Here is a 25,282-nt window from a genome sequence, read left to right as displayed (position 1 = left end):
TATTTATCACAATTTAGTTATCGCAATTTACATTCTCGCAATTTTATTTATTGTCATTTAATTTCTGTTATTTACTTTACGCACTTTATTTATCGTTATTTAATTCCTGTTATTTATTTTACGCACTTTAAATATCGGGACACGTATACAAGGTTTTGACATATCATATCGACACATTTATATATATTATTTGGAATAACCATAGACACTCTATATGTAGTAATGAACGAGTTCTCTATACAGGGTTGAGGTTGATTCTACAATAATATATATAATTTGAGTTGTGATCGAGTCTGAGACGTATACAAGTCACGACACGTATTAATTAATTCGAATATTATATATTGCTAACTGTGGACTATCAACTGAGGACTACCAACATTGGACAATTAAAATGAATTAAAATATTGATTATAACATATGAAACTAAACAATTCTTCAAGTTGCCACTTGATTTCATCTTAAATCTCATTTGTATCCTGACGATTACAATCTGCGTTCAAACCTTTCATGATTCTTGAAAACACCTCAATCGAGAGGATGAATCTACCGAACTTCATCTACAGAAGGAAGAATTTATGCATAGTTATGCACCTGAGGAACTCTCCGCAACTGAGTAAAAGTTTAACACGTAGCCTCGTCAGATCCTTTGGAATTTATTAGCAAAAATAACTTTGCGATCCCTTTTCAAAGTAGCCAATTTTGTCACAGCTCCAGCAGGTCAACTTCGACTTTTCATTCGAAGTAGCCTTACTATAAATCCTGATATATACGATTACCCTTTTGATACCGGAGAATTCTTTTATATTCCACCATATTACCAGCAGACGTACCAGCAACCTCGTTGCTTCTTGGCTTAAATCTCTCTGACAAATCATTATATTTATTCATTGAAACCCTATCATTTACTCATCCGCATCTTGTAACGAGAACTGCCATACCAATTACCGGGAATCAGCAATCAGTACTTTGAAAACTCACAGCATATCTACATCAACAGTTATATGTATGACATTTATCTCTTAGAATCATGATCTCTCATTCTGAAATTCTGAAAAGCACTCAGTCACAAATCAATACTTTGAATGTTGAAAAAGCTGAATGAAGCAGCAGAAACTGTAGTCAACCGTAAACGACCTTAATCGTCAAAAGTTTGACGATAAAGAATAGTATGTTGGCAAGCTCAGAATTGTTGGAACTGGAAAACGAATTGAGCTAACCACGAAAGAGTCTTTGAATAAATCACAAGGACTAAACTTGTACATTAAGAATCCTGATGATTCTGTTTCTGATGAAATCTTTAGCGAATACCCTGCTTCTGACTCCAAACTCTTGCGGATAAATTTTCTTCACCATCCTTTGATATCAGAAATCCCAAGATATTATCATATCTTTCATTATAAATATCCTCCATATTTCTGAAGATATTTTTATAATTATTCTTATCTGAAATCATTAATCTCTTCGTGCTATCAGTGTTACATCATATAGAAACTGTTAGTTTCTATATTCTGTAAACTTTCGAGCTTAAAATATGAATGTTATTGAAGTAATGTTGGGAACTGATGCAGGAGTTAGTATAATATAATGACACTTGATCAACGTGATTATATTACAGTAAGTCATGTTGAGTCTCTAATGGGACGTGATGATTCACAGATCATAACGTCATCATGTGCCATGTTTCATGACTCTTTCATTCTACTAAACTCCTGAACAAATTAAGAAAATGTATTCTTAATGGTTCTATCTTCCGTGATGTTGATAAATTTAAAAATCTAATCGTGCTATCATGTTCCTTTCTACTTAGAACATTATAATCATTCAAAACCCTATATCTACGAATTCTGGACCATTATTCGCTTGATTTAAAGTCGGGAAGAGAAAACAAAAAGAATGAATCTCCGAAATAGAAATGGGGGTATAAATCGCAGCAAATAGGAGGGAGTATTAACTGTAGATGACAATGATTATAGGAAACAGAAATATGGACATTAAAATATAAGGGGAGATATAAAGCCCGATAACAACGTATAAATTACAAACCGTGAATATCAATGTTTATCGCAACATAAAGACACAGGAGAATTAAAAGCACTATAACCCCAAGGTAATAGTAGAAGTAAACAGATTCTTCTGGCGGAAGATTGAAAAGAAGGATGATAGAAATGATAATTAGGAAAATATCAAGGATTCGAACTGAATTAAGCATTTTCACAATCTTTTGGATGCATGAACTAAGAAAGAAAGTATAGGAATGGTGAAATTAATGGAACGGAAGAGTTTAATTTATAATGGAAATATCAGACAGAGTAATCGAGGCAGATCACCGTATTTAATTAGAGAGATCTTAATTTCCTTACTCGCTGAAGAATCAAATCTTTTAGATTTCGAAGATTTTCTTTAAATCCATTGAATTCCGGAATTCAACCCTCTACGTCAAAAGCTAAGACGCACCTTAATTTCTAAATTCAAACGTGACCACGTCAAAAATTATGACGAATCTCTATTTCTTCATTTCAATCTTTTGTGACAGCTTCACTGTTATGCTTCACACAATCGAATCATTTTACCTATGTTAATCGATAATGATAAAACTCTATTTATCAACTCATATTAGTCAGGAAAACATATTTATTGTTAGCCATGACGACCTCACTCAAATTTCGGGACGAAATTTTTTTAACGGGTAGGTACTGTGATGACCCAGAAATTTCCGACCAAATTTAAACTTTAATCTTTATATGTTTCCGACACGATAAGCAAAGTTTATAATGTTGAGTCAAAAAAATTTTGAAATGATTTCATATATGCAGATAACCTTTGACTATTCCCGACGATTCACGAACAATTCTGTAAATAAAAATGTAATATATATATATATATATATATATATATATATATATATATATATATATATATATATATATATATATATATATATATATATATATATAAATATGTTTATGTAATATTTTTTTTTTCAAATAACATACGCCTTAATCAATTGGAATTTAAAAGTAATAAACAGAATAATTAATTATTACTAAAATGTATATATAAAAATAAATATGATATTATTATGAATCTATATTTACACATATATACAATTCTCATTAATAATTATTAGTGTTATAATTATTATTACTACATATGTATAAATAATATAATTATTGTCATTAGCATTATTATATAAGTATTAATAATATTATTATATAATATATAGATAAAAAGTTTTGTTATATTTTATTATTATTATATTATTGGTAGTATCATTATTAGGATTAATATGATTATTAGTTAATTATTTCAAAATAATCATTCTTATAAAATATCATCAATTTTGGATATTATTTTTATTATTAGAATTTATTTGATATTATCATTATTAATGTTAATATTATTATCCCTATTACTATTATCACTTATTTAATTACTGAATTTTATTTATAAACTTAATTATAATACAGCCATAAAAAACAGTAATTATATATAAATTATATGTAGATATATTTATAATTATATATATACGATTATAAACTCACAAGCATTTAAATCAGTTGCCTTTATCCATCAACTGTGTCAAGCTTTTGTTTCTGTCTATACACTGGAATACAAATCGAATGGAACCATTAAAGAAACAACAAATTCAGTTACACATCTATTTTTGCTTTTTACTGTTATATATGTCCTACCTATCTGCTCAAATTGTTTGCTAGTATTTGTTCAAGATCTTTTCTGTCGACAGCGAATTCGATATATCTACATCAATCGATTAACTGGTGCTGAAAAAAAATATATATATACATTAAACTTAACACTCTCACTAACAATATTAATTATCAAGAAGTCGTAGAAGTTGAAAAACAATCAAGTTTTTTTTTAAAAGAGCCGATACCTCTGTAACTCCACTTTTTATCAAAAATTCAATTTAGCATCAATCTTAAAAATGTAACAATGCAATTGTGTTAGGAATTCTCTATTTAATCTTTCTGCAAGATCTCGGATTTCAATTCTTTATATCAATCATGAATTTCTGAGTCAAACTTAAAACTGAAAAAGTCAAACGGTTTGTTCATGGGAAAATTTGAAGTCGTTTTTATGTTTTAAGTTAAATTAAGGATTTGGAAAGTTTCTAATGAAGATTTAACACCATTTTCATGTTGGGATCGTGGCCTGAAACATCTTAAAATTCGATCTTTGATGTTGAGGTTATACGTTAAATAAATAGAAAAAGAAAACGCTGATTTGATTATTTTTTTTATTCTTTTCTGTTAAAACGAATTCCTATCTCTAATCACTTTTGTTTCGTTTACAAAATTCAAAATACGTATTTATTTTTTTTTTTTTTGATCTATTGGCTGTTACAATTTTTATCCTTGTGTTGGCCGTTGATATATGAAGAAGAAGAAATAACAGTTAAACGGGTTAAATTAATCGGGTTAGAGAGTTTAATCAGGAAAGCAAGCTTGGTCCGTTGGTTTGAGGTGTGTATGTGTTACCGGGAGATCTCGGGTTCGAGCCCGGCGGATGGCATTATTTTTTGTAAACCGATTTTTGAGGTAGTTTCTTTATTGAAAATTATTATTATTATTATTATTATTATTATTATTATTATTATTATTATTATTATTATTATTATTATTATTATTATTATTATTGTCATTATTATTATTGTCATTATTGATGATTGATATTATTATTAAACATTAGTATTTTTAAAAGTATTATTATTATCATTTAGGATTTGTATTAATATCATTATCAAAATTATTATTATTACAAGTATTAAAATTATTATTATTAGTAATGCTAGAATAAGTGTTAGTTATTAATATGAATAAAATTACAATTTATAAATAATATTAATATTATTATCATTCTGTTACCAAGTAACTTAATTAAATATTATTAGTGTCATTATTATTAGTATTAGTAATATTGATAAAAGTATTATTATGATTAGGATATTATCATTGAGTATCAGAATGATTAGCTATTATTAAGTATTACAAACATTAGTTATTGCTGTTATTATTACTAATGTAAGTATTAGTTACCATTTGTTATTATTATTATAACCGTAGTTACAAATATAATTATTATTATTATTATTATTATTATTATTATTATTATTATTATTATTATTATTATTATTATTATTATTATTATTATTATTATTATTATTATTATTATTATTATTAATATTATTATCAAAATAAGTAATATGATTATCATTATTAATGAGATTTACATTACTATTATTACAAGTATCAGTATTAACAAAATCATTATTAGTATTATTATTAGTAAAATTATTATTATTATTAGTAAATCGTTATTATTATCAAAACATCTTTTAAACAGATAAATATTTTATATCTAAAATATATTTGTTACATATACTATAATCATATTAAAATTCCACATAACTATATATATATCAAACCGATTAACATTATCTATATAAATACATACAAATAACAAACTATCGATTTTTAAATAAAACATTTAAACAATTCTGTATATAAATATAGATATATTAATATAACTATATAAATATTAACCATTATGGAAATATACACAAATTAAATATACATTATATATAAATTAATGATATAATAAATAAATTTGTTCAGTTACAATTATGTGTATTAATAAATATCCAAATGATATAGGTTCGTGAATCCGAGGCCAACCCTACATTGTTTAGTTGTTCAATGTCGTCATATGTATTTTTACTACAAAATACAATACGGTGAGTTTCATTATTCCCCTTTTAAATGCTTTTGCAATATATATTTTTGGGACTGAGAATACATGCGCTGTTTTATAAATGATTTACAAAATAGATACAAGTACGTGAAACTACATTCTATGGTTGAATTATCGAAATCGAATATGCCCTTTTTTATTAAGTCTGGTAATCTAAGAATTAGGGAACAGTCACCCTAATTGACGCGAACTCTAAAGATAGATCTATCGGGCCCAACGAGCCTCATCCAAAGTACCGGATGCTTTAGTACTTCGAAAATTATATCATGTTCGAAGGAGGATCCCGGAATGATGGGGATATTCTTATATGCATATTGTGAATGTCGGTTACCTGGGTTCAATCCATATGAATGATTTTTGTCTCTATGCATGGGACGTATATTTATGAGAAATGGAAATGGAAATCTTGTGGTCTATTAAAATGATGAAAATGATTATTTATGTTAAACTAATGAACTCACCAACCTTTTAGTTGACACTTGGAAGCATGTTTATTCTCGGGTACGAAAGAAATCTTTCGCTGTGCATTTGCTCATTTTAGGGATATTACTTGGAGTCATTCATGACATATTTCAACAGACGTTGCATTCGAGTCATTGAGTTCATTAAGATTAATATTAAGTCAATTATAGTTAGATATATTATGAAATGGTATGCATGCCGTCAACTTTTGATGTAATGAAATATTGTATTTTCAAAAACGAATGCAATGTTTGTAAAATGTATCATATAGAGGTCAAGTACCTCGCGATGTAATCAACTATTGTGAATCGTTTATAATCGTTTACGAAAGAAATGTTCCGCTGTACAAAAATATTTTTTTTTTATTTTGCATATTTCGATTGCATATGGGTTGGGTTGTTACAGGAAGTATTTTCGTATAATAACATTGGAGGAGAACATGCGCCTATTACAACCAAACCTATCACAAATAGAGAAAGAAAACATCAAATCATTTGCAACATGGTTAATGCAAATTGGAGACGGGAGTGTAGGCGAGCCAGATGACAGTGACCCTCAAAATGCATCATGGGTGAACATCCCAGATAAGTATTGCATTAACGATGATGAAGACGGGTTATCAAATGAAAGGACCCGTCCTAATCCATCCGGACGAATACATTACATTTGGTTACATCGCGAGGTACTTGACCTCTATATGATACATTTTACAAACATTGCATTTGTTTTTTTTAAAAAGACAATCTTTCATAACATCGACAGTTGACGGCATGCATCCCATTTCCTAATACATCTAACTATATTTGACTTAATAATAATCTTTATGAACTCAACGACTCGAATGCAACGTCTTTTGAAATATGTCATGAATGACTCCAGTAATATCTTTAACAATGAGCTAATGCACAGCGGAACATTTCTTTCGTACCTGAGAATAAACATGCTTTAAAGTGTCAACCAAAAGGTTGGTGAGTTCATTAGTTTAACATAAATAATCATTTCATAATTTTAATAGACCACAATATTTCATATTTCCATTTCTCATAATCATACGTCCCATACATAGAGACAACAATATCATTCATATGGATTGAACACCTGGTAACCGACATTCACAATATGCATAAGAATATCCCCATCATTCCGGGATCCTCCTTCGGACATGATATAAATTTCGAAGTACTAAAGCATCCGGTACATTGGATGGGGCTTGTTGGGCCCGATAGATCTATCTTTAGGATTCGCGTCAATTAGGGTGTCTGTTCCCTAATTCTTAGATTACCAGACTAAAAAGGGGCATATTCGGTTTAATAATCCAGCCATAGAATGTAGTTTCATTTACTCGTGTCTATTTCGTAAAACAGTTATAAAAGCAGCGCATGTATTCTCAGCCCAAAAATATAAAGGGTAAAAAGGCAAATGAAACTCACGCATATAAATATTGTAAAACAGTTAATAAAGCATTTGCATGTATTCTCAGCCTAAAAACATAAAGAGTAAAAAAGGGGAAATGAAACTCACCATACTGTATTTTGTAGTAAAAATACATATAACGACATGGAATAAGTGTAGGGTTAACCTCGGATTCACGAACCTGTATCATTTATGTATATATTAACACATATAATGGTAATCAAAAAATTCCACCTATTAGTTATATAATATTTATATTTCGTGTTGTAGTTTATATACAATATGTACTAATTCCAATATATATTTTATTTATATATTATATCTTAAATTATTTATTATATATATTTATTTTGTATATATAATAAAAATGTTACTATGTTTGCTATATAGTTATAGGTAATATTAATATAATTATGTATATGTATTAAGTATATTTTTATGTACAAAATCTTTATGTGTTATAATATAATAATAATAATAATAATAATAATAATAATAATAATAATAATAATAATAATAATAATAATAATAATAATAATAATAATAATAATAATAATAATAATAATAAATGAACTACCTTAAAAAGCTTTTCCTAAAAAAAATTTGTCTCAAGCCGGGCTCGAACCAACGATCTCTCACTCATCAACAAAGAATCATGATCACGATTATGATCATACGCGTATCATTTCTATAACATCATCATCATCATTATCGACCTACCATCCTAATCAATACACGATCATCATCATCAACCCCCATACCCATTAATCGTCATACACTCATTATCTTTTCATCATACAACATTATCATCTTAATCATAATCATGATGATAAATCATAATCATAATCTCTTTCATCATCCTTACATAATCATGTATAATTTCATCATCTTAACATTCTATTTATCATTTCATATTTATAATGATTCAACCAAATCCTACTTCCTCTTTCTAATTCCTGATCTCGGTTCATTTATTCAAGCAAGAGGCCTGATAAATTGGCCCAATAAAAAAAAGTAAAACGACCCAACAGTAAAATGAGAACTCTCGGCCCAACACAATAATACGGCCTGTTTAGTAATTAAAAACCTACGACTGGTTTCACAGGATTTTCAAAGAGAGATAAGAATTGGAGGTCCACCATGAAAAATTCCATGATAAAGCAGCCAAGAGTGTCGGCCATGATTCACGAGATTTGTCCCATTAACTATGATTAGTCAACAAAATCATTATCAAACTTATCTATATTTTCGGTCCAATAACAAGCAAATAGGACGCGATCCCTTGATGATATACTTAGGATTCATACAAAAAGCAAAAGTCATTCTTCCACTAGCTAACTTTATGGATTTTTAAATCCCAATTGCCCATGTCTGTAATCGTTATTTATTACCTTGTTTCAACCACTCATCACCAACTTTACAACTTGTAACATGTATCATTCATTTTTTTTATTTGCTATATAAACTTGAGACAGAATTATGATAGTTTTCAAGTGGTATGATGAAGGGGATTTTTACCCGACACAAGGAAGTACACCAAGTGGTTGAGTGGTTATGGTGATGTTCTCAATAATGAAACAGAAAAATAAAGATAGCTGCATTAATGGTGAGTAGTTTTATGAGGTTCAAGGTTGTTCTTGGCTTGTAAAGTAATCCTAAGATGAGTGTCATAAGTGTGACGGTTGGGATGGATTATTGGGTTGCTCACGTTGATAAAAAAAAACAAGAAGCAGTTTAGTTGGTGATGGACTTGATTTGGATAGGATATAGAAACAGAAAAATGAACGCAGCATTCTGCTGCAGCTCGTTCAGCCGGAAGAACAACAACAAAGAAGAAAAAAAATATAATTATATGCTGTAGCTATGGTCGAATAATATGCAGCAGTTCATCATGGGTTGTAGGTATTGATCGAATAAGAAGTAACAATAGTACCTTCAGTTGTAGCAACATAAACGACCATATAGTAGTTGGTCAGAAGTATGCAGCGGCTGCAATATAGGCTATCACTCATGCAGGAACAAAAAGAATTTGCAGCTGCAATAAGTTCTTGGTGGTGGCGGTTGTAGTGGGTTCGATGGTTGATGATTAAACACAAGTAATATGGATAAATAGATGATTGTGGTTCCTCTCTAAAAGTATGTATATGTATATTATGTATGCTATGAAAATAGATAGATATAAGATATAATAGAGTTAGTGGAAGTGGGAATCATCAAAAAAAAAAAAATTATATATTTAAAAGTACCAATCACTCGAATTTGTCGGATGAAATCAACAAGTAGTAAATGCAAAAGATAGAACCAAAAATATAAAAACAATAATAGAAAGTAGGAGGTGGTGGGGTGTGATCTGTTGTTGAGTTGATAAAAAGAAAGAAAAAAAATGCAATTGGTTATTTGTCTAATAAAAGTGATATATTCAAAAGTGGTGGTTCGAGTTTGTTGATAAGTCGAGGATGAATCAACAAAGAAAGAAAATATACAAATAAACGAGCAAGTTCAAAGTATTTGATGATTTAGACAGGAAACAGAATGATTCAATCATCAATTAAATACAGTACATTTTATTAATTTGTGACTTGTAACAAATTACGCGATATTTATCTGTGTTTATATATATATATATATATATATATATATATATATATATATATATATATATATTTAATATTAATAGTTAATGAATATATTTTAATAATAACAATATTATTAATAATTAAAAATACTAATGACAATAATAGTAATACTAATAGTGATATTAATATTAATATTATTAATAATGAATGTAGTAATAATATTAGGGTTAATACATCATCTATATTTTATCTTGTAATCATAACTTTCTTTATATAATACATATATACTTTATTACAATATTCATATAATCATGATGTATAGAAGATATATATATTTATATAGATTCATTTTAAATTGTACTTAATTATTTTGTATCTTATTTTACATATCTAATTTTATGTTTAAATTATGTTTTATAACTTCAAATTACTACATATATTTACATTATATATATATATATATATATATATATATATATATATATATATATATATATATATATATATATATATATATATATACGTATTTACTTACAAACAATTGTTCGTGAATCGTCAGAAATAGTCAGAGGGTAATTGATTCTATGACATAGTTCAAAACATTTTGAGACTCAACATTTCAGATTTTGCTTATCGTGTCGAAATCATATAAGATTTAAGTTTAATTTTTGTCGGAAATTTCCGGATCGTCACAGTACCTACCCGTTAAATAAATTTCGTCCCGAAATTTGAGTGTGGTCATCATGGTTAACAATAAAAATGTTTTCATGACGAATATGAGTTGATAAATAGAGTTTTATCATTATTGATTAATATAGATAAAACGATTTGATTTTGTGAAGCGTACGATTGAAGATTGAGATAGAGATTTAGCTTTTGACGGAGTCACATTTGAATTCCGGAATTCGAGGGATTTAAAAGAAAATCTTGGAAATCTATATGATCCGATTCTTCGGGATTTATGGAAATTAAGATCTCTATAATTAAATGCGGAGATCTGCCTTGATTACTCTGTCTGGCATTTTCATTATAAATTAAACTCTTCCGTTCCATTATTCTCACCATTCCTATACTTTCTTTCTTTGTTCATACATCCAAAAGATTGTGAAAATGCTTAATCCAGTTCTAATCCTTGTCCTTATCCTTACTATCACAACAATCATTCTCCTTTTCCAACTTCCACCGGAGGAATCTGTTTTCTTCTACTTCGCCCTTGGGGTTATATTGTTTTTAATTCTCCCATGTCTTTATGTTGCGATAAACATTGACATACACGGTTTGTAATTTACGTGTTGTTGTTGGGTTTTATATTTTCTCTTATATTTTGAAGCTCTTTGCCTTTTTATTCTCTTCTCGACCTCTAGTAAGGCGAGTAATGGTTCAGAATTCGTATGTATGGAGTTTCGAATGATTATAGTATTCTAAGCAGAGAGAAATGTATTAGTACGATTTGATTTGTCAAATTACCAGAATCTCCGAGAATAGAACTATCAAGAATATATTTTCTTGATATGTTTAGATGTTAAGTAGAATGAAAGAGTTATGTAACATGGTTCATGATAAAGGTATGATCTGTGATCCTTTATCACGTTCCATTAGAAATTCAGCATGACTTACTGTAATATAATCACGTTGGCCGGGCGTCATTATATTATACTAACCCATGCTTCAATTTCTAACACTTCTCCACAATTCATTCATAATTTATACTTAGATTTTACAGAAATTTCCAATATAATGGAATACAGAAAGCACGAAGAGGTAGATAATTTCGGACAAGAATATTTATGAAAATATCCTCAGAAATATCGAAGATATTTATGATGATATTTTAGAATTTCTAAGTTCGGAGATTGATGAAGAAGAATTTTTCGCAAGATTTTAACATGACTTCGGAGCAAGATATTCTCTAAAGATTTCATCGGACCCAGCATTATCTGGATTCTTTGAATATAGGATTTGGTCCTTGTATTTGTCCTTGGTCTCCTTCATGGTTAGCTCAATCTGTTTTTTTTTTCAATACCAAATTTTCTATCGAGCGTTCCCAACACTCCCTTCTTTATCATTAAACTTTTGGCCGTTTAGACCATCTACAATTTTTCTGTTTCCTCTGCATTTTATGCTACGATATCTGAATCGTCGGTTATCAATCCGAGGTGGTTTCAGGAGAATTTTGTTTTTAGATGATTAAACGCTGATGGTAATATGGTGGAATATAAAAGGTTCTCTGATAACAATAAAAGAGCATGCATATAATTCAAGGTGATAATAAGGTTGTTTCGAACGAAAAGTCGAAGTTGACTTACTGGAGCTGTGACAAAATTGGCTAATTTGGAAAAGGGATTGAAAAGTTATTTTCGGTAATAACCATGCCAAAGGAGTTAGCACAGATACGTGTCAAATGTTTGTTCAGGTTCCGAGAGTTTTTCAGGTGCATAACTATATGCATTAATCTTTTCTTCCGTAGATGAAGTGCGGTTGGTTCATCCTCTCAATTGAGGTATTTTCAAGAATCATGAAAGGTTTGAACGCAGATTGTAATTGTCAAGATTTAAACGAGGTTTAAGATGAAATCAAGTGGCAAACTTGAAGAATTGTTTAGTTTCATATGTTATAATCAATATTTTAATTCATTTTAATTATTCAATTTTATTAGTCCTCAGTCGATAGTCCACAGCTGACAGTCCAATAATTCATATATAGTTTAATATATAATATTCGAATTAATTAATACATATCGTGACCCGTGTACATGTCTCAGACTCGATCACAACTCAAAGTATATATATTATTTGAGAATCAACCTCAACCCTGTATAGAGAACTCGATCATTACTGCATATAGAGTGTCTATGGTGATTCCAAATAATATATATAGATGCGTCGATATGATATGTCAAAACCTTGTATACGTGTCCCGATATTTAAAGTGCGTAAAATAAATAACAGAAATTAAATGACGATAAATTAAATGCGTAAAGTAAATAACAGAAATTAAATAACGATTAATAAAATTGCGATAATTAAATTGCGATAAATAAACCGCGATAACTAAAATGTAATCAGTTAGCTAGGAACAGTTAGCTAGGAACAGTTAGTGTGAATTCTTAACAAAATTCTTTTCATAGTTAAATTGTTTGTTTCTAACAAATTTTATTTTGCCAAATATTTTCTTCATTATGCCACTTGTTGGATTCTGATAGGTCAAAATCCAAATATGAAATTGAATTTGAATGAAAATAGTTATTCGGTGAGGAATGGATTCGTACTTCTGTGGTTGTAAGTAGGATAGTAAATGACTGTTGAATCAGATTCGAAGAATGTACAGTGTAACTTATTAATGTGAAATCTAAATATTCCTCGGGTATTACCTACCCGTTAAAATATTTTCACCATTAACAATTTTGACAAAAGAATTTTTAATTACTATCTTTATGAAAACATATATACATATATATTTTCTTCAGATATAATTATGGATTTAATGAGTCAATATGATATTAAACTCATTTGATTTACCGTTAGAACAGAATATATAATCTCTAAAACATTAGAGATTACATAATCGCCATGAAGAACGAAGATAATTGATGTAGAACGATACGTAGAATGATGATTATACTCGAGGTACAGAATAAGATGTTGAGGCATGGATTGTTAATGGTACGGGTGCTGTTACTGATGGTACTGTTGGTGCCGGTGATGTTGCCGAAGCTGGTATGTTTTGCACCATATTTTCCAAGGCTACAACTCGAGCGCGAAGCTCGTTGACTTATTACTCCGGGATGATTGTCGGTAGGAACGAGTGAATGAATAAGGTTTAGAATTTTAGATAGAATATAATCGTGACGAGCTACCATGGAAATGAGGCTGAAAATGGTGTTTCGGATAAGTTCGCTAGTAAGTGCTTCAGGTTCTTCACCAAGAGGGAAATTCGGTGGGTGAAAAGGATCACCTTCTTCTTGTCTCCAATGATTAAGTAGATCAAAAACCCATCAGATAACTTGGGGATGGATGATTGGTTGATTCATTCTGGTGACGCTGTTTCTGGAGCTTAGGTGAACATCCATATCGGAATAGCTGTCGGAATCCGAGGAATTCGAACTGGTTGTGGGATTCATATCGTACGATCAAATGAAGGATTTTCGATAAGAAATAGATTATAGGATGTAGATTAGTACCCTACAATACATAATTTACATATGCATATCTAATACTAAAATCTCATAAGTTACGGAGGAATCTATAGAAGTTGTCAGGCAAAGGTAACAATAACAGATACGCTAAGATATGAATTTATCTATACACTGTCTATGCAATAGAGGTAGTAAGACGTGTCTAGACTAAGAGTGATAAGCAAGTGATTCCCTAAGAATGATAAGCAGGCAATTTTTGACACGAAATGATAAGCAAAACTTTTGACATGCAGACAGGTCGAAGTCCAGACTCACTAATGCATCTAAACAACTATCAGTTAAACAAACTAATGCAAGACCTGGTTCGCTAAGACCACCGCTCTGATACCAACTGAAAGGACCCGTCCTAATCCATCCGGAAGAATACATTACATTTGGTTACATCGCGAGGTACTTGACCTCTATATGATACATTTTACAAACATTGCATTCGTTTTTTTTTAAAAAGACAATCTTTCATAACATCAACAGTTGACGGCATGCATCCCATTTCCTAATACATCTAACTATATTTGACTTAATAATAATCTTGATGAACTCAACGACTCGAATGCAACGTCTTTTGAAATATGTCATGAATGACTCCAGTAATATCTTTAACAATGAGCTAATGCACAGCGGAACATTTCTTTCGTACCTGAGAATAAACATGCTTTAAAGTGTCAACCAAAAGGTTGGTGAGTTCATTAGTTTAACATAAATAATCATTTCATAATTTTAATAGATCACAATATTTCATATTTCCATTTCTCATAATCATACGTCCCATACATAGAGACAACAATATCATTCATATGGATTGAACACCTGGTAACCGACATTCACAATATGCATAAGAATATCCCCATCATTCCGGGATCCTCCTTCGGACATGATATAAATTTCGAAGTACTAAAGCATCCGGTACATTGGATGGGGCTTGTTGGGCCCGATAGATCTATCTTTAGGATTCGCGTCAATTAGGGTGTCTGTTCCCTAATTCTTAGATTACCAGACTAAAAAGGGGCATATTCGGTTTAATAATCCAGCCATAGAATGTAGTTTCATTTATTCGTGTCTATTTCGTAAAACAGTTATAAAAGCAGCGCATGTATTCTCAGCCCAAAAATATAAAGGGTAAAAAGGCAAATGAAACTCACGCATATAAATATTGTAAAACAGTTAATAAAGCATTTGCATGTATTCTCAGCCCAAAAACGTAAAGAGTAAAAAAGGGGAAATGAAACTCACCATACTGTATTTTGTAGTAAAAATACATATAACGACATGGAATAAGTGTAGGGTTAACCTCGGATTCACGAACCTATATCATTTATGTATATATTAACACATATAATGGTAATCAAAAAATTCCACCTATTAGTTATATATTATTTATATTTCGTGTTGTAGTTTATATACAATCTGTACTAATTCCAATATATATTTTATTTATATATTATATCTTAAATTATTTATTATATATATTTATTTTGTATATATAATAAAAATGTTACTATGTTTGCTATATAGTTATAGGTAATATTAATATAATTATGTATATGTATTAAGTATATTTTTATGTACAAAATCTTTATGTGTTATAATATAATAATAATAATAAATAATAATAATAATAATAATAATAATAATAATAATAATAATAATAATAATAATAATAATAATAAATGAACTACCTTAAAAAGCTTTTCCTAAAAAAAATTTGTCTCAAGCCGGGCTCGAACCAATGATCTCTCACTCATCAACAAAGAATCATGATCACGATTATGATCATACGCGTATCATTTCTATAACATCATCATCATCATTATCGACCTACCATCCTAATCAATACACGATCATCATCATCAACCCCCATACCCATTAATCGTCATACACTCATTATCTTTTCATCATACAACATTATCATCTTAATCATAATCATGATGATAAATCATAATCATAATCTCTTTCATCATCCTTACATAATCATGTATAATTTCATCATCTTAACATTCTATTTATCATTTCATATTTATAATGATTCAACCAAATCCTACTTCCTCTTTCTAATTCCTGATCTCGGTTCATTTATTCAAGCAAGAGACCTGATAAATTGGCCCAATAAAAAAAAGTAAAATGACCCAACAGCAAAATGGGAACTTTCGGCCCAACACAATAATACGGCCTGTTTAGTAATTAAAAACCTACGACTGGTTTCACAGGATTTTCATTCAGCATCAAAAGAGAGATAAGAATTGGAGGTCCACCATGAAAAATTCCATGATAAAGCAGCCAAGAGTGTCGGCCATGATTCACGAGATTTGTCCCATTAACTATGATTAGTCAACAAAATCATTATCAAACTTATCTATATTTTCGGTCCAATAACAAGCAAATAGGACGCGATCCCTTGATGATATACTTAGGATTCGTACAAAAAGCAAAAGTCATTCTTCCACTAGCTAACTTTATGGATTTTTAAATCCCAATTGCCCATGTCTGTAATTGTTATTTATTACCTTGTTTCAACCACTCATCACCAACTTTACAACTTGTAACATGTATCATTCATTTTTTTTTTATTTGCTATATAAACTTGAGACAGAATTATGATAGTTTTCAAGTGGTATGATGAAGGGGATTTTTACCCGACACAAGGAAGTACACCAAGTGGTTGAGTGGTTATGGTGATGTTCTCAATAATGAAACAGAAAAATAAAGATAGCTGCATTAATGGTGAGTAGTTTTATGAGGTTCAAGGTTGTTCTTGGCTTGTAAAGTAATCCTAAGATGAGTGTCATAAGTGTGACGGTTGGGATGGATTATTGGGTTGCTCACGTTGATAAAAAAAACAAGAAGCAATTTAGTTGGTGATGGACTTGATTTGGATAGGATATAGAAACAGAAAAATGAACGCAGCATTCTGCTGCAGCTCGTTCAGCCGGAAGAACAACAACAAAGAAGAAGAAAAAAATATAATTATATGCTGTAGCTATGGTCAAATAATATGCAGCAGTTCATCATGGGTTGTGGGTATTGATCGAATAAGAAGTAACAATAGTACCTTCAGTTGTAGCAACATAAACGACCATATAGTAGTTGGTCAGAAGTATGCAGCGGCTGCAATATAGGCAATCAATCATGCATGAACAAAAAGAATTTGCAGCTGCAATAAGTTCTTGGTGGTGGCGGTTGTAGTGGGTTCGATGGTTGATGATTAAACACAAGTAATATGGATAAATAGATGATTGTGGTTCCTCTCTAAAAGTATGTATATGTATATTATGTATGCTATGAAAATAGATAGATATAAGATATAATAGAGTTAGTGGAAGTGGGAATCATCAAAAAAAAAAAATTATATATTTAAAAGTACCAATCACTCGAATTTGTCGGATGAAATCAACAAGTAGTAAATGCAAAAGATAGAACCAAAAATATAAAAACAATAATAGAAAGTAGGAGGTGGTGGGGTGTGATCTGTTGTTGAGTTGATAAAAAGAAAGAAAAAAAATGCAATTGGTTATTTGTCTAATAAAAGTGATATATTCAAAAGTGGTGGTTCGAGTTTGTTGATAAGTCGAGGATGAATCAACAAAGAAAGAAAATATACAAATAAACGAGCAAGTTCAAAGTATTTGATGATTTAGACAGGAAACGGAATGATTCAATCATCAATTAAATACAGTACATTTTATTAATTTGTGACTTGTAACAAATTACGCGATATTTATCTGTATTTATATATATATATATATATATATATATATATATATATATATATATATATATATATATATTTAATATTAATAGTTAATGAATATATTTTAATAATAACAATATTATTAATAATTAAAAATACTAATGACAATAATAGTAATACTAATAGTGATATTAATATTAATATTATTAATAATGAAAGTAGTAATAATATTAGGGTTAATACATCATCTATATTTTATCTTGTAATCATAACTTTCTTTATATAATACATATATACTTTATTACAATATTCATATAATCATGATGTATAGAAAATATATATATTTATATAGATTCATTTTAAATTGTACTTAATTATTTTGTATCTTATTTTACATATCTAATTTTATGTTTAAATTATGTTTTATAACTTCAAATTACTACATATATTTACATTTATATATATATGTATATACGTATTTACTTACAAACAATTGTTCGTGAATCGTCGGAAATAGTCAGAGGGTAATTGATTCTATGACATAGTTCAAAACATTTTGAGACTCAACATTTCAGATTTTGCTTATCGTGTCGAAATCATATAAGATTTAAGTTTAATTTTTGTCGGAAATTTCCGGGTCGTCACATCAAATCTGATATCGTTCATATATAGTGACGAACTGTTACGTCAACCAGATGCCAGAGAGTTACAACAAAAAGCCATCGTGTGTCCGAAAAACGAAACTGCTGATATCATAAACGATATAATTATGAAGAAAATTGAAAAAGAAGAAAAAACTTATACAAGCTACGATACTACCATCCCTTATAACAACGATGGAGGACAAGCAGAATTGCTATATCCAGCCGAATATCTAAATTCACAAAATTTTTCCGACCTCCCACCGCATCTGCTGACACTCAAAGTTGGGGTTCAAATAATTTTGCTGCGAAATTTAAACATATCTGGCGGCCTTTGTAATGGAACACGGATGATAGTGACACAATTATTAGCAAGACACGTAGAAGCTGAAATCATCACCGGAACTAAAGTCGGGCAGAAAGTGCATCTTCCAAGAATAAACATATTTCACAAAGACAACATACTACCCTATATTTTTAAAAGAGTCCAGCACCCTGTCAAAATTTCTTACGCAATGACAATCAACAAAAGCCAAGGCCAATCATTGAACAAGATTGGGATCTACCTACCTAAACCTGTTTTTAGTCATGGTCAATTATATGTAGCTTTGTCAAGAGCAATACTCCCCACGGTTTAAAACTCCTCATAAAAAGACGAAAAAAGAAATGCTAATGTTACGAAAAACATAGTCTACAAGGACTTTTTCAAAAATATTTTAAACCATCAGGTCAAAAATTGTTACCAAAAAAAGAAGAAGAAAAATACCCATACAAACTTATTATTCTTTGTACTTTATATTTATTCATACATTCATACATATTTGATCTACAAGAATATGCTAATAGTTAATTTATAAAAATTGTTGCAGGATGGAACAACAGTTTGAGCTGGTACCAATATCTTCCCTACGACCAGGAGATCGACAAAAAATGATTGAAGTCATAGCCTATAGACATTGGCTGATGAAACGAGCAAGAAACACAAAACCCGTTGGTTTCTGCATCCTTCTAATAGACCTATACGTAAGTACATTTAAAAAATAACTGCTTATTTTCCTCATATGTTAACAACTCCTCGATTTATGCATATAATAATGTTATAAAGAGAACCCAACAGATATATTTATTTCTTAGTATGCACTCTTTTCATTTTAATTTAAATTGGTATACACTTTCTGATCAATTATCATCAATTACAGATTATTGATCAATTTTGTCATTTTATATCTATAATGCAGGGGAACGCCATACAAGCAATTGCAGACTACAGCCAAAAACGTCACTTCACAAACATTTTACAACTTAATTCCGCTTACCGACTATCAAACTTTATATGCGAACCCGTGAATCAATACGACAAAGCAAATATCAAACCCTACATGCATCTCAATTGGTGAACAACTAATTTCACAAAATATACCCGCTGAAGGATACCCACGAGAACATTTTGAATTCACTCACCACAGTCGTCTGCAAATCTCAACCATAACAGGTAAAATTTCAAAACCCTTCTTCTTCATATATTGCCAAACAACTCACCAATATGAAACATTAACAAACTATTTCTAAAAAAATACAGATTATATTGGATGCATACAACGGGTTGGAAACGTAGAAGAACTCACATGAAAGGGACCACGGCAAGAGATCTTACATCGTCGAATAATAGACATCATGAACCTCAAGTAAGTAAACCAAACAACAACCGTTATATTACTCAGTATATACAAGTACATATATGCTCATACAAGTAAATACTATGCTTTCATATAGTGAACACCAATACAGTTAACAATTTGGAATTAAATGGCAAGAAATTTTGACATGGAAACTTACACGTCGCTACCACCACCGGTTATTATCGCAGTTACAGCATGTTGGGTGAAAGATAACACATGTAAGTCTAACTCTAACTAAGTACCTACACATACCAAATCATTAACACATATACCAAAAAATTTCACAGATAACGGAAGCCTGCAACTATTGGGAACATCAGGAACTCATTACTTTTTCAATCCTGATATCAATGAATACCACCAATCGATTCATCTGTAAGTGCTTTTATCATCTAAATTACATAGAGTAGGTATTTAGTGTTTTACCATATTAACAATTTCAACTATTTAGTACTGTACAAATCAACATATTTCGTATTTCGGACCCGTCACTTTCCAATATCTATCGATCCAATGATCTCTACTTTCTTCGGTTTGATAGTATAGCTGAAAGGTTAGAGTTATCATTTTGTTAATTTTTTAGTCAACATATTAATACTTTCTTTATTGTTTCTGTAAGTCCGTTTCTAAATGTGAATTTAGGATATGTCAAGCCGTGAATTTAGAATTATCTATTATTTTAGTTACTGTTTTCAACATGAAAGGAATAGATCCGTTTAGGTCCTATTGCCATAGCGATATAGGTATTTTGAGAATACGCCTTAATGACCAATTGCGCTTTGCCTTCGATGAAAGCCTTCATGTCTGCTTTACTTTTATCATATTAGTTCAATAGACTTTTACAATGCAAAAAATAATTTTACATCGTTAATTAACTGAAAAAAATAATACTATCTTATTTATTACTTTTCAATAGCTACATAGAAAAAATCGAAACAAAACCGCTACTGATAGCAGAAAGATTACAGAATGAACATCAGGAGGAACGACAGCCGAACCTTGCAGAACTAATGGAATACGATCATATCACCCAACAGGTACAATTACAAAAAACCTATTTTTTTACAAAAAGAACAACACACAAAACTAACCACAATGATCACAGGTAAGTTTATATACCTGCAAAGGAACCATTGGCTATATCATGACAAACAAGTACTGGTTCTATTACGGCTACCCATCATGTCAGAAAGTACTCAGAGGAACCCTATCCGACCTTTACTGTAGAAAGCACGACACCAAAGGTGAATACATTACCAGGTAAACAACGAAACTACACAATAAATTAAATTAAAAAATACACTTAATTAAAAACTTATAACCAAAAACCTTTTGACATGACAACTACTACTTCAAAGCAACATTTGCTGACTATTATGGAAACGCAATATTCACCTTCTTCTCCGATGCTGCAAATGACTTAGTAGGAACAGACTACAAAACTCTGGTAACAACAATGGGACATGACGACAAAAGAGAAATACCACCCGAGATAAAGCAACTACAAGGAACACAACACGCCTTATAATTCAAATTCAGCAACAACGATTATGGAATGCCAGAATTCATCCTACACCGTATCATACCTCCCGAAAGTACAAACCAACAACCCACAGAAAACATTGACCAAAACCCACTAACAAATACTCCACCAACAACCACTCTGTCGGAAATTGAAGAAACCAGTATAACAAAAACACCAATTCCACCAACCCCAAACCCAACATCCAAAAGATCACTCTTCCAGGACACAAAAGAACCCGAACCGAAAAAAAAGAAGGACTAAATGTAGGACTGAACGTAGGACTGAATGTAATGTCTAAATAATAAGTACATGTATAACGTAGGATTTTCGGTAATTATATGTATCTGTATTGTGTGTAACGTAGGATTTGTAGTAGTATGTAGTAGTTATATATAACTATATATGCACTTTCAGGATGCAAATAATAGGTAACCATAAGACCGTTCCCACGGGCTCTGCCCTCACACCCTTCCTCGGCCGCCCTCGAGGGCGCCGTTGGCATTCTACCCGCCCTCGGCCGCCCTCGATTCTCTTTCTTCCTTCCGTGTTGTTTTCGGTCATTGCTATAATATTTCGAGGACGAAAAAGTTAATGAATGTAGTCGTTGCCCAGTATTTTTTATCCGTTGCACTTCAACGGCTTCTTTTTTTTTTTTTTTTTTTTCCTTCTCCTCCTATATAAATACACTCCAGTCTTCCATATCTCAACACCATTCTTACATCTATCAAATTACTCCCAAATCAAACAATCTTCAAACAATCACTCAAAATGGCACCCACTCTCGTCCCAATTTACGTTTACTTCAACGGTGAGTTTTCGGATGATTGGAAATCGTGTACTCAAATTGGCGAAAGAAGAACGTTCGAAAACGTTGACGTTAGTGAAATGGATTTTTCGAAGTTGTTGAAGTTTGTCAAAGAAAAAGTGGACTTCAAACTCTCGGACTTCGTGTATTACAATGACGATGAGAAAATATACAAGTTTCTTGATACGGATGAAGATTGGGATGCTGTTAAAAATAAAGCAATTACGGCAAATGAACCCATAAAAGTGCATCTTCTTTTCATTGATTACGATTATCGTCCACCAAGAGAGAGTAGCGATGATGAAGGATGGGTTAGCGATGATACGATTAACAAAAAATATTGATAGTCTTAATATTATGTGTTCGTATTTATATGCTTAATTGTGTAAATTTAAAAAAAAAAATGTAATCGTATCTTTGTTTATCAATAAAAGTGTTGTTTAAAAAATTTGTATTAAAAATAATAATAATAATAATAATAATAGTAGTAGTAGTAGTAGTAGTAGTAGTAGTAGTAGTAGTAGTAGTAGTAGTAATAAATATTAATAAAATATGTGGGGCCATGTGATGGGGAGGGAGGATGTCATGGTTGGTAGTGGTGTGTGATGAAGAGTAAGTGAAAAATAAATGGAGAGAGAAAGCTGATGTGGCGCTGATGTGGCGGTGTGTCCCGGGGAGGAAGTACGTCATGGTTGGGAGTGGTCTAACATATTTCAAAAAAACCAAAACACCACCGCCAAACAATGATAACTTTGACAACATCTTGGGGGTAAAACCCGTAATATTATTTTCTATTAAAAAAACTTAAACAAACTCCACCTAAATTTTTGACGGACCGTATCTTCGCGCTCGTCGCGAGTTAAATTTTTCCGACATCACCGTTCAACTCGAAATAATTTTACGAACGCAACGCAACTAAGTATACACGAAACGGACATCTTTTAAAAAACGCTAAATATTTCGAGCTATCTTTTATACACACACACACACACACATACATATATATATATATATATATATATATATACATATACACACACACACACACGTATAATAAACAAATCAAACTAACTACATCATATTGATGGTTTCATCCCCCATTTTAACGCAATTTTTTCGGCGTTAAAAACGCCCAGGCCATTACGTACACTAGCTACTACTCACATGTATCCAAACACACCCGTAGCAACGCGTTTTTAACTCTATAAATACATAACACTATTTTAAATATGAATATGCAATCCGAAAGGCCCCGCGTCATCGCGCGGGTCGATTCGGATCTAGTTAATTCTAAAGGTTTCTAAGTAAATATAAATATAAATACTAGAGATAACATTATAGATAGTCCCTATAGTTGTAACGAGATGTCGTTTTGATAATTTTATGGAAGGAAACGACGGTAATCCGAGGTTCTTTTAGTATATAAAGGAAATGAAAGTTCCTGCTAGTCGTCGTCCTCGTACTTTTTCATTACTTACTTCGATTAAGTATAATCCCTCTCACTAACGAACGTTAATTATTAATGTTAAATGTAGTCATGTGCCAAACATGTGATTGGTATTTTTATCTTTTTCTCTTTATCGCTCAACTTAATCATTCTTTTGAAAAATGTTTTCGTTATTTATTTGAGTTAGCAGTTCTTTTGCAAAAAAAAAAAAAAAAAAAAAAAGGATTTTCCTGTTAATATAATGACTAAACTACCCCTTTTACATTTATAAAACAAATGAATCAATAAATGTGATTAACTTGGGCCTGTTATAAAATATCTAGATTGGATGTTAATTTTATTATTATTATATTTCTTGCATAGTAATATTTTATACTATAAATAGACATGTATGGTAACTATTTAAGGTGTACCATTTCTCTTGAAATATCAATATCAATATTTCTTCTCTCTTTTTCTCTCCTTGTTCTTATAACCATTAAAGGTAGTTATAAGCTTACTGAATTATAATACGTTATCAGCACGAAGTGCTCCGTATAATCAAGGTTTATCTAAGCAATCACACGTCACTAATCAAGGTAAGAAATTATCTAACTCTTATTAACTTCACTAACATTTATATTTATGTTATTTAAGTTATATATGGTCGGTTATGTAGCGACCCCGACAAATCGTCAAGTGACGGCGTCGGCTACGTGGGTCCCATTACCTGATTATAAGTCTTTAAGATAACGTTTGACCAAAATATGTCGCCTTCATTTCAAAATAAAGATTGTTTCAAAGTTTACAAGAATTGTTCAACCAAAAGTTAAGTTACAACGTTATAAGTACGATTGAAATCCAGGCGACACAGTTTAAAGTAAAGTCAAAAGACGTTCCACGAAAAACATGTATACTCGACATCCAATGCAAGTATCAAATAATGAGCGGAAGCATGTATCACATATCGTGCAAGACCTGAGAAAAACATAGAAATCTGTCAACGAAAACGTTGGTGAGATCATAAATGTATTTGTAAAAGTATATTTTAAATCACAAGGTTTAGTATCAAGGCGTATACATCTCTAAAGATGTGTTTG

The sequence above is a fragment of the Rutidosis leptorrhynchoides genome, chromosome 1, assembly GCF_046630445.1.
Source record: "Rutidosis leptorrhynchoides isolate AG116_Rl617_1_P2 chromosome 1, CSIRO_AGI_Rlap_v1, whole genome shotgun sequence".
Lineage (NCBI taxonomy): Eukaryota > Viridiplantae > Streptophyta > Magnoliopsida > Asterales > Asteraceae > Rutidosis > Rutidosis leptorrhynchoides.
The sequence above is the reverse complement of the archived record's forward strand: the minus strand, read 5'-3'. Positions refer to the sequence as shown.